At 43.3% G+C, this 12,979-nt stretch overlaps 1 long non-coding RNA gene across 1 annotated transcript in view; it reads left to right on the plus strand.

Moving 5' to 3' along the window:
• LOC119649794 overlaps nucleotides 1-12,979 on the plus strand; it is a 189,501-nt gene that overhangs the window by 128,033 nt on the left and 48,489 nt on the right. The window lies entirely within an intron of this gene.

Raw genomic sequence — 12,979 nt, forward strand, 5'->3', positions numbered from 1 at the left:
TTTTCAACAGTGTTCCGGTCCAACAGTAAGGCTAAATCGATTATGAAGGACCCTCGTTCTTCCTTGAGAAGCAGAACTAGGTTGGGTCTATTGTGGTTAACATTATGACCCCACAGAGGTTTGGCTCGGTCATTTTGCAAGATGTTCTGCGTAATATACCTCTAATAAGGATGGTGGGTTGTCACTAAGTTATACTTCGACGCAAGGAAGGAATCTTCCAGACGACTGGTATGCTCGCTACTGCTCAACATCTTGCACGCTGGATGATTTCCTCTTCACGACTTCATAGCCTATAACTGGAGTTGTTGATTGGGAAGTCATGAAGAGTGTACCGTTTGTAATTTTTGGTTGGGAGCAAAGCATTCTGAATAGAATTTCGGAATGCTTCGGTCTCATAGAATGCCCCATGATTACCTCCAAGGGTGAAATACAATGTAACGTCGCTGCAATTCGTCCAATAGGCGCTTCGATTCCTTCGAATTACGGATTTTCGAAGGAAGTTTATTCCCCCTGAAAGGGTAGAACGGGTTAGAAGAAGATGAACATAAATGGAAACGTTCTGCTTGTTCGCGGTTACTTATTTATAGGATTAACCTGCCAACACGTTTCAAGGCCCTAATATGGATAGTTGTGCCAATAATTATTATTATTATTATTCGTAGCTGATCCGGTGAGTCATGTCATTATCCGCAACCCATGATACGCCCCTCGTGCAGCTGTGCGTTTGCAATTCATGTCGGGGCTAAACTGGTATACCAGGGTTATATATGTATATACATTCATGTATGTTCTTCATCTCGTGTGCTAAGGTATCAATCGATATTATTCCCATGATGATGAATGCCACATCATCTGAGTTAGTCTTGAAAGTGTAACCCACCCTTCCGGTTTTTTTTTCTTCCAGTTCCCTGGAAACGTATTTCTTCAAGAAGGAACTTTGGAACATCAAATGATTGCATCAAAAGACTTATTAGTTTTTCGTTGGTGGCCTTATTGGGGATCATCCAGTATTCTGAGGATTCTGCGAACAAAAATATGGGAATTGGTTTGGTCCATCATCAAAGGCATGCGGGCTAAGGACTCACTCAAATCCAAAAACAAATTATAATAGTTTTGCTACGGTCGGCTTAGGCCTGCATCACGCAACTTTCATACCCAATATATTGTAATACACACCCATGTTGGGGGTTGTCAATTGAGATAAGTAAGCGAACAACATCTGGCAAACGCTTTTGACTATGCTGCTGCCAGGGTAGAGGTGAGGCAGCGTCTGATTAGTTGCCTTTGCCCTGGACGAAACGATTAGTCCTATTTTTTTAAAAATTTGGTAGTTCACAAAAAACGAAGTATCCGGGGACCGAAAACAGGGGGTTTTTGGTCCGATTCATTTCAAGGGGATGTGGACTTAGAACTTCCTCAATTCCAAAAAACAATTAGCCATCATGGTTCACATGCGATGTTATGGGTTCCTCTTTCCCAGTTTCTATAGCCGATATAGGATTATTGTGTACAACTGTGTCGAATGGATATAATTCACCAATGTCAACTGGAAGCTACCATCCGTATCGTCCAAATGAAAAAACGGGTCGTGAAGATCTATCACCTTCCAGCAGTCTGATGATTCCGATGCGAAAGAAGCGAAAAAGGGACCGGGACCACGTCTGCAAGAACGCCTCTTTATCCAAATGGAAACAGTACACAAAATCCACCGAGAGTAAGCGCAGAAAGCAATTGCTTTTATTAACAGCCCCATTACGTCCCTCCTTGCCTTGACATCCTCAGGTCATTATATTGGAGGACACTCCTTCTCTAAAAGAGTATACCGAAACTAGAGAGGAGTAGGGAAAAGGGAGGTCCTTAAATTAAAAGGAATTTATCTCGAATTTATTTTTTATTCATAGTATTCCAGAAGAAAGGGGAGAGAATTAATACAAGAAAGCCAGAAAAGAAAAAAATAGCAAAATTTCTAAGGAACAGAAACAATGGAAAATGAAGTAGGAAAAAATAAAAGAAATAAAGAAGTTGTGAATAACAATAACTTAGAATACAAATAGAAAGATACAAGAATAAGAAAATAAAAGTAAAACTAAAAAAAAAAATAAGAAAAAAGGAGAAATAAAAAAAAAAATAATTAGGAATAAGAATTCAAAGCCCCTTTCCCTTTGAGAGTTCTCAAAAATTCGGTTCATATCGATATACGTTATTTTATTTACTTCACCGAGACAAATAAAATAATCTCTATCCTCCTCCCTTTCCTCGAAAAAAAAAAACGATCCTACTTCCCCTCGAGACGAGAAAACGATCTCTGGAAGTCGTTTTTCCTTCAAAAATCGATGCTTCTTTCTCTGAGACAAAAACGATCTCTGAAAGTTACTTTTCCGTCAAACGTCGAAGCTACTTTCCCCGAAACAAAAACGATGCCTGGTAGTCACTTTTCCTTCAAAAATCGATGCTACTTTCGCTGGGACAAAAACCATCTCTGGAAGTTACGTTTCCTTCAAAAATCGATGCTACTTTCCCTGAGACAAAATCGATTTGGTATCAGTCACTCCATTCCAAAATATACCATCTCCAGCTCAACTGCTGTGCATTCCATCAACCGGTCTCAGTTCTTTTCATTTCTCATTACATTGACCTTGGCCTTGAACTTAAAAGTTCATGCTGGCAAAGCGGCAACTACAACTTCCCATGCCTCGTTTAGAAACAAAAAACGATTAGAGCATGTACCCAACAACACGGTGATCCCTTCGATATGTTGGAACATTGCTTTGCGAAAACAACAACAACGTTCTAAACTCAGGTATAAGGAGAGGAGGTTTTCCGTTCAATATTGGCTTGCTCTATTTGGAAATTGATGATTTTAAGGGAAAGGGACCAGTCGTTAGGTTTTTTTTTTGGAAAATAAAAAAAAAAAAATTCTTTTAAAAGGAATTGGAATGTAGGGATGAGAATTGGTAAATTGAAAGGAGTAGATTGGGAAATTAAGTGGTGTTAGGGCGGGGAAAAGACGAAGGAATATTACATATCATTAAACACACTCTACCGTCAGATTGCCCCTGGATAGCGCAAAAAAAAATGTTGATCCCATATTGTACTCAGATCTTTGGAGCTCACGTTACGTCCTATGCAGATTTTCAATAGGACTTTCGTCACAATAGTAACATCCACCAAAGTCTGGAAAAGTTATGACTCTAGAAGCGGAACCCACAGGCGTCAAGTGTAAAAATACAGGATCACTGTATTATTGGAATACTCCGAAATGCTGCGCTAATTAAAGGACGTTCCCAAGAGAAAACCTGTCGCTAGTGGAGACGTTCACAAGACATTTTACCAAATAAACATGTAAACAACAGTCAATCATATTCAAATTGCAACACGACAATAATGAGGTTGTAAATCACGTGTACTATCTTTAGAGCGAAATAAAGTTTTGAACTTTTCATCTATGTTTTCCCGCATGAAAATTTAACTCGTGCGGGGGAGACTTTTCAGAGAGCTTGGAGGGACCTCGGAAAATAAGCAGTAAATTTTTTTAAAAATATGTTTACTTCTCATAATTTTGTTCAGATATTATTTTTAGACAAATGAAGTAAAAAAGATTGTCATGTGCCGCATAATCCCTTAATGGATAATAAATAAAAATCTGTCACTTTCCCCTTACCACGTGTTTTATAAAATTATCTAAGATATAATCCTGAAGCAAAAATAATTAATTATATTTCGAAGGTAATAAAGTTATTGCTAATAATTGAAGTCAGATAATCACAAATTCAGTGTATCTAGTCCAAATCAAGGGAATCTTTTCTCGAACCCAAACTAGAACTAAAATCTATTTGGCCTTTGATGCACTCTTACTTGGGTTAGCTTTGTTGATAAGAAGGTGGCACTTGCATTCAGTGCACATTCTCGATTGCACTACGTAAACATTGTTCGTGTTTGTGTTTGGGAGCAAACACCCAGTGCAATCCGTAGATGCGATGATGCTGATGAATCAGAGGATGCGGTAGATGGTCGGCCGGCCTGTAAGATACAATATGGGGGACGTGCCGTCCGTCACAAATAGCCAGAATGGTTGTATAACCATTTAGCACTTCGGAATATTCTACGTTTTGCTTGCCAACACTATGTAGTGGATGTGATGATATGACTGCTGCCGGCAACATGTTTTCTTGCTTCCTACAAATCGTAAACATTGATAGAGAAAGGTCGCCCTGATGTTTCCCTGTGATCCTCCGTGTGTACATATGATGGATGCCAGGGAATTTGAAGGGTTTAGAATTGATGAATGCTGAATGTTTCTCGGAATTTTTTCGGAGAATTAATAGGAGGAGGAAGAGAACCACTGTATAAAGCACTTAACAAGGTTTTCCTAATTGAAGATAAACGAAGAAGTTTAGCAGGATCTGAAAAAAGGTGATTAGGAACCCTGAGATTCAAGGAACCCAGACGTACACACTTCAATTCTGATTAAAGGCATACATAATTGTGAAAATAAAATAGATCAAGTGGGAAGCCGGATCCTTGTTGTTTCAGGTATGAAAGGTTTTCTGGTTTTGTATATAAGAACCGTTTGAGGGGGGGAAAATCCTTCTTTTTGTTAGAAAGGAACTTCTTGAATTGAGTTGACCACGGATTTTCTGCGATTATTCATTGTTTGACAGGCTATAATTCCTAGATCTAGGCACCTCACTCTACATTTTTAGATCCTTTCGGGTCTGCAAAAACGCTTTTTCTTAGTTTTTAGTATAAGTCTGACTGTACCTTGAGCGTAACAGTTGTAACGGGTGGGGTGAAGGTCTGCTTACTATCCGCAGACTCGGTAGTGCGTTCGGTAAGGTATGAAAAATTTTGTGGCGTGACCCTTCCTTAGTCACTACTTGCAGGGACTTGTGATCCCCTACGAGTTCAAAGGTGACTGGCTTATTGACTCACATGCGCGGTTTTTGTCGTAAGAGTGTCAGATTTCCTTCGCTTTAGTGGTAAGACTGGCATCTATCCAATTCATCGGGATGTTCTTTTCCGTCTATATTTCTCTCTCTGGGGATCATAGTAAGGAGATTTTGAACGAGCTGCCTAGATTATTTAATTTGCTACTTCCCCGACCATCAACTTGGAGGTTGAACATAACTGCCAATTGTAAAACTTTGATACCAACGCGAGTTCTTCCACCATATTTTACTCACTGTGAGCCCTCCCTTTCTCAGAGTTGGGCAAACTCCGCGGCTTTAAACGTAACCGGACAACCTTGTACTACTCGCAGTCCAATGGGATTCTCGAAAGGTCTCGTTCTACTTGGTTTTCGAACAGCCAATTGCCGCGGAGTTGGTATACGGGCAGAACCTGAGACTCTCCAGCGACCCTGTTCTCGACATTAGGTCGGGACTCAACGCTACCGAACTGCTGTGTCTGCTCAAGAACACAATGCCAAAGTTAATGTCGCCACGACCCACCAACGACGCGAAAACCGTGGCTAACGTGCCAGGGATCTCCAATCCTGTACGCATGTCCTAATCAGGACGGGCCCTCCTTGGAGGCGCTGTAGGCACCTTATGAAGGCCCCTTCGAAGACCTTGAACGAAGCGTCATCGTCGGGGGTATGGTCAAACGAGTCACCTTGGCTCAACTAAAGCCCTTTGTCCATCAAAAAAAAACCAATAAGGGCGAGAGGCGCTCGACGCGTCCGTGCTGACTTGTAGCAGCCGAATTGAGGTAGCCGTGTGTCTGGTTCTTCGCTGACACCCCCCTTTGGTTTCAGCTGGAGGTGGAGTATTGTGGCGAAAGGAGGAACTTGCGTGTGGGACGCATGCAAGTGTGAATCGTGGTGGCCATGACATCGAAAAACAAATTTTGACAACGAAAATGTTTTTCACTATCAGTTCGAGTAGGGAAGCGGGCATTTGAGTCTGCCAACTATGATATGTATAAATAACCGGGATATCCCTCTGAATTTACATGTCTCAGGAGAATTTCCGGTTCATATACTTTCAGTTCCTAGTGGCAGTTTCACGGAGGTTATGGTTACGTACAAGCGAGCAAGAGGCCTTCGCTGCTCAAACGTGATGCTGCTACTCGAAAGTTCGTTCGAGTTTTAGGTAGGTCTTGCATCCACTAGTATGAATGCGAAGCCTTGCACTCCCTATAGACTGGTATCGTTGTGCAGGTGGGCTCTGATCGTGGTTACAAAATCAGTCCCTGTCTTATGAAGACCATGCAATTAAGTCAAGTCCACAGGTACTTATGTTAAGCCACCACGTCTCGTTGCCAGCGGGGTTTCAAAATCGACCGTCTGCCAATAAGCATGCTTTTTTTTTGCTAACTGAAAGCTGTGTAACACCATTCTATTGAGGCAAAAATTTGGTTCAAGGGTTTTCCTAAAATTCACCTCTCAAAGGTTTAGCAAAGTTAACAATGGAAACTAGCAAAGTTGATACCTTGCAGTTGAATTAACAAGCATCGTCAGCTTTTCGACTGCATATATGTAGGTTCATATACGAAATGCACCCACTCTCCCCCTCTTTCTCTGTGATGCTGGCTGTGACAATCTAAGTTCTTCTCATCCAAATCGAACCATATAATAGTAACCTTAACTTAACTCTTTCTAACCGGGCTAGTGGAAGAACTTCTTGTCCGTTAACAAACTACTTTTTTGCCTACGGATCAGATCTAGAATTTTACTGTTTCCATTTCAGAATATCACACTGTTTGACAATACGTGAATCAACCGTTCTTGGGCAATATGATGAATTTGTTCGAATTATCTGCAAGGATAATAGGAACAATGAAGTCTACTGGCGTAAAATGAAACTAAAACACACCCCCAAAATCCTTCTCATTCGTATAAGCGGCATATCTCGAATGAACTTTCATAGAACAATCCCAAAGACTTGGAAATATATCGTGGAAAATTATATGGTGCACGCTAGATGGCTATAATAAAATCTTCAGTTTGAAAACAGAGAAGCATGCATGCTTTCCTTTCCAGGATACCAGTTCTGGGTCTGTCTTTTTGACATCTATCCGATGCGTGCAGTGTAACGAATCTGAATCGACGCGCTCTTAGTTTCTCAATTGCGACGGTTACTGCGGGAAATCGTACCACATCAAATGCCTAGGTATTCCTGCAGTATTTTTGGGGATTCGAGGAAGATTTGTCAACAACATATCCTATCGCCTGCCATGGCTCAGCACAGACGGATGTAATACAGTTGCCTAATAAACAGTCTATGATTTTGGCAGCAATTTAACGCGTCATTGAGGCTTGCACTTTGGTATCACCGTCGAATGGAGTCCTTCTACCGGCCGTATCAAACATATCTTCAGCTGTTTCTACTTCTCCTTCTGCCAATGATGGTTTAATCAAGCCCAGGTATTCCGCCTGAAGGTGTATTCATCAAGCCATACAAGCACTCCAATTCGCGGGTAAATTTTAGCACAACTCGCCTGCCTCGCCGAGCAATGTAACTGGACTCACGTTTACTGGCCATCTGTTTTATCAGAATGTTGGGAGTTTAAGAACCAATTTATCCGCGTTGGCTCAGCAACACTATGCCATCTGTATCTCCGAAAGCTGGTTGGACGATGCCATATTAAACTCCGAGCTCCCCGAAGGATATTCCACTTTTCGCTGTAACAGGGCTCGGAGTGCATCTCGTAAGCTTACCGGTGGTGGGGTCCTAATTGCAATAAACGATACATTCTCCGCCGAACTCGGCTTCCTTTTGACTGTTTTGGTCTTCGTGTCTCCCCGCCCAACTTCCTCCTGTTCCTCCAGTGTGCTTGCCCTTCTCACTTGTATGACGAATTGTTTGACAGTTTGTCTGAACTCCTTACTATCAGATTCTCTCTCCTTCCTTTCTTCCCTTCTGGAGATTTTACCCTCTCCATGCTCCATTGGCCTAGTCATCCTAGCCTTCGAATTCCGTCCAACAACCTCTCCCATTCTTTCCCTTTACTTTCTTCCTTTATGAACACTTACTCTGCCCTGAATTTCAATACCATCAAAAATTCCTTGGGCCGCACTCTCGATCTCTTCCTTTCCAACCTCACCGAGCGCCACCTCTCTTTATTTCCTTGCACATCCCCGTATGTTAAAACTGACGTTCACCACCCGGCGCTTGAATTTGAAGCGGAGTTCCCTCGTTCAAACTCCAGAACCGAGCATAAATATACTAAGTGGAACTTCGACAAAGCCAATTTTGACGGTCTGAACTCAGCTTTAGCGTCTTTCAACTGGGTTCATATATTAAGCAAGTGGACGTGTGATCAAGCTCTAAGCATCTTTTACAATACCCTGTCAGTTCTCTTCTCCTGTTATGTCCCTTTTTTCCCTGCTTTCCAACGTTCGTACCCAACTTGCTTCACAACAGAGATTCTCAATAGCATTCGCCTGAAACATGCACTGCGGAAGAAGTTAGGGCTTCTAAGATTGACGCCGAGCTTGCTCACTTTAAGGCTATGCGCTCCACTGTGAATTCAATGATTAAAAAAGCGCATAAAAGGTACCTATTGACCGTCGAAGCTGCCTTTGCCCGCGGTAACTTGAAACCCTTTTGGTCTCGCAATTTTCGTAATCCCATTCAATCCCTCCCTTCTTCTATCAGTTTCGCAGACTCCACTGTCAACTCCCCACTGACCATAATTTTGTTCTAAGTTCACACTACTCAACTTCCGTCCCTCAGTCATCTCCTGGGTTTCCTCTTATCACTCATACCGTTCCTGTAAAGTTTCTTTTCATGGTTACTAATTTCGTTCGTTCTGTCCATCCTCTGGTATTTCCCAAGACTCTATACTTGGCCCCCTCTTCCTGCGCTTTTTATCAATGGTTTTATCCTATGTTCCTCCACCGACTTTAATTCAGCTCTCCTTAACATCCTTCAACTCTCTTATCAGAAATGTCTTTGAATATTTCTATGTAGTTTGGTCCCCTTTCCTCATCCGAGACTGTCGCGCTCTGGAAGTTATACAACGTAAATTCACCCGGACCCTGTTTTATAAAAAGAACCTTCCACGGGTTGACTATCTGTCACGACTATTTGTCACGCATCCTTAACCTACCCTTACTGCAGTAACGCCGTATCTTCCTTGATATGTGTACTCTATCAAACTATGTAATTGTCCACCTGGCCGCTCTGCCAACTCGGATATTACTTTCCGCACTGCCTTTCATAACACACGTAGGGTGGACATTTTTGAAGTACCCTTCGCGGAGCTCGAGATTTACTTTTACTCCCCGATCCTGAGGCTATGCCGGTTCTACAACGCCCTACCGCTTGGGTCCTTTAAGTCTCTATCCTTCATTAGTTTTAAGCATAAGGTCGTCTCATTCGGCGTCTGATAAACGTTATCCCTCAGTACCGAATTCAGACAAACCCATTCCCTCGGCTTTGGCCAAGGATACGAAGTCGAATGTCGTCCCGCACCCAGATGACAGCGGTACCCCGTGAGCGGAGATGCCATGAAGCCGGGTCCGGTTCCGGTATTGCTCACTGATTAGTTATTCGCACCCCAGGCCTTTCTAATTTTGGCCTAAATATTGCCGACCGTCCCGAACGCACAGTCTGTGCAACACAATCTTTGCAGAGAACGCAACTTTCGCTATCATTGCAGGGCTTCACTTGGTGACCTACCTGACCGCATCTGCGGGATGCTATTCTCCTGTCGCAAGTTGCAAGTTGCTGACGTGTGTCCATACTCCTGACACCTGCAGCGCTTGGAGGGGGTTATTCGCATTTGGCCCTGCATTCTCCCCATCCAATTTTAACTTTCCTGTTGTTAAGGAGTTTCCTCGCATATTGCTCGGTGACCACAGCCAGTTTTTGGCCTCGAGCATTCACAGGAGTGATACCTATCCGGGCATTGGCTACTTTGGACATTTATGTTTTATGGTCTCCTCCACTTCGATCTTTGCTATGAGGCAGTCAAGATCTCGGATTTCTAGAGAGCACGTAGGCTCTAGACCAGAAATGAGAGCCTTCTCCTCCAGTAGCGCCTTGACCGCTTCGCAAAACGTACTTTTGCTAGTGGCTTTCAGGTCTAGTTCGAAGAAGATTCCACCACCATTCGTTTTCTGTATGAAAAACAAATGTCTGGACTCCCTTCGGCTTAATGAGTAGAGCTGATGGTCTAGTCCTTCTTAGTTTCCTAGTCTTTTCTACCACTGGTTTTCGGTTTATAGTTTTCTTGTCTTTGGACAGGCGGATCTCAGGCAGCGTAGTGAGTTCTTCCCTTTTGTCCTTCTTTGCCTTCTTTTTTTTGCTCCCTAGTAACTACTTGGATAAAGTCTTCTTTAGGCGCGTCTTTCTCTTTCTTCTTTTCGTCAGTTCATTTGTGGGCGATCCCTTACAGTGTTCTCGGTGAACACTTACAATGTTCTCGGGTGCAGTTGTTTCTATTTTCCTCGCGTTTTCCGCTGCTGTCCACGTTCGCATGTAGAAGGAGATGCAGTCCAGTTGTTCCTTCAGTTCCATCAGCCCGTTTTTGACGTTTTTGTTATCATATTTCTGGAGGAACGATCGCATATGCTTCACCACTGACCCGCATTTCCTGATGAGCATTTCTTCTTCGTCTCTAGCTAGGACGATCGACCGCACTTCTATTCAGTTCATGCCCGAATCTTCCTGCTCAGGGCTACCGATGTTGATTGGGATCTTTTCAGGAAAAGGGACACTGCCGATTATTGGAATTGCCGTGCTCGCACCGGCAGTCGTGCTATTTTGTAAGGCTTCTTCTTAATTTGGGCTTGCTGGTGTTTAAGCCCTCGTTGCTACTCTTGCTGGTCGCTGCGGTGAGCGACTCATTTTCGTACAGCGCCCATACGCAGTTAGCTCTTCCTCCTTCCCTTATATTTCGTCGAGTTTTTTTAGTTTTGTTATGTTTGTTCTCACTCTTGACTTTTCCGGGCCGCAATAGTTGGGAGCGGATGCACCCTCGGGGAGAAAGTGCCTATCCCGATTCCCTGAGGTCTAACCTACGGTAGCTGATTCCGGAACTCATGGAGGAATCAGTGTTTGCTTGTAGCAACGCGGTCTTCTAACCCGGTGCAATGTACACTACCCGAGGAGGGTCCCGAGGGCGCTGACTCCTGATACAAGTTGCGACTACTACCATGGTAGAGCTAGACTCGCATTACCCCATCGACGTGGGCAGAGGGCTTTGGAGTATATCCCAAGGTGTACCGGTCATTCGCGGTCCGTTCTTTACCGAGGGTCTTTTTCAAGCCTACTACCTAGCACGCAGGTATACTGCTAGCTAGAGAGTCAGAACTACTTACTCGGGCACCTCGTGAACGCCATCCCCCATGCTGTGAGCGGCCCGTTAAAGATTGGTGACTATCCCTGAGGCGATCTTAGGATAGTGGGTTCCATTGTATTGCATTACCAGCAATGGAGCTTTTGCCTTTTTCAGAATATGTCCCATCCACTGTTACTTGGATTCACCTTTATCTGCACGTCAAGGGAGAAAATGTGATAATTTAGAGAGAAGTTGTGTGAGAAAGCACGTATGTATCATTGATAGAATTTTAAGCTCTGAGCTCCTCGAGGGGTCCTCTGTTTTTCGCTGCTACAGAGATCACGCAGCTTTTAAGTCAGCTGGTGGAGGTGTGTGATCGTGGTTATCTTTTACCCCCTATGATTTTATGTGTTTTACTTCCTAACGCCAGTCCTTTTATTATATGTTGCGTATACTTCCCTTGCCTCAGTCTCTCCTATCTGTACGATGAATTCTTCGACAGTCTTTCAGAAGTCCTTACTGTAACTTTCCCGTCTCTTCCCTTCATTGCCTATGGTGATTTTTACCTCCCTTTGCTCTCCTGGCCTAACATCCCCGGCCCGCTACAACTTCCAATTTGTTCCCCTCATCCATTTCTCCCTTTATTCACTTTCACCTGTCCTGCAATTCAGTTCAACCGCACCACAAATCTTCTAAATCGCACTCTCGATCTAGTCTTTCTCAATCTTCTCTTCCTCTTCCCTATGTTGCCCTATGCCCATCATGGTGCTCTTGAGTTCGAGGTACACCTGCCAGTATGCGTAAGCCCTCTAAGCTCAACTTCCGTAAGGGCAACTTTGAGGATTTGACCTTAGTTACGTTCCTTCCTCTCCCAAATCCCTGATCTCCTACCTATTATGGTTCACCACCGAAATCCATAAAAAAAATTCGTCTGAAGCAAGATGCAAGGCAAAAGTTTTTATTCATTGGAAACTGTGCAGACTTTGACCACTTCAGCGTTCTGCGATCTTCAGTTAAGTCACTGATAGTTAAGGCTAGGAGGGATTATCTGGACAATGTTGAAGTCGGTGCGTGGTAACTTGAAACCTTTCTAGTCTCACATTACGTAACGCCAGCAATGTCTAACAGTCCCCTTTTACTGTCAATAAATTCTCTGGCTCTATTGCTACCTCTCCTCAGCTATTTTGTGATTTACTTTGCAGTTACTTCTCCCCGGTGCATAATTCCTCTCCCTCTTCTTCCTCTCTCTCGATTCTGAGTACAGCTTCCTCCGAATCTCTTGCCATTACCCCTCCTTACTGCCTCTTTGGTGGAGTTCCTAATTGACAATCTTGATGACAATGCCTCTCTTCCTTTCATTCTTTTCATTTCCCTTCCTCTCTGCATTATTTTCAAATCAGACCGTCAAAGGGTGTTATTTCCCCAGCCTGTGTATTTTTCTCATACATAAAGGTGATGATCATAGTTTTGCTGAGAATTGCCGTCCTATTTCGCTCCTCTCATCCTGGTTCAAGATTCTTGAGAGGTATATATGTAAATGACTGGTTGACCACTCACTTCGGCCACCTTATAGATAAGGAGCAGCACAGCTTCATAAAACGTCGATCCACTGACACCAATCTTCTGGACTTTGTGGCCAAATGTCTTAAGTCTCGGCAGGAAGTCCACGTCATTTGCGCGGATTTTTAAGGATCTAAGGCTTTCGATTCTGTTAACCACGAGACACTATTGTCCAAACTCGCCCCTCTCA

Source organism: Hermetia illucens, chromosome 2 (genome assembly GCF_905115235.1).
Source record: "Hermetia illucens chromosome 2, iHerIll2.2.curated.20191125, whole genome shotgun sequence".
In the NCBI taxonomy this organism is placed as follows: Eukaryota; Metazoa; Arthropoda; class Insecta; order Diptera; family Stratiomyidae; genus Hermetia; species Hermetia illucens.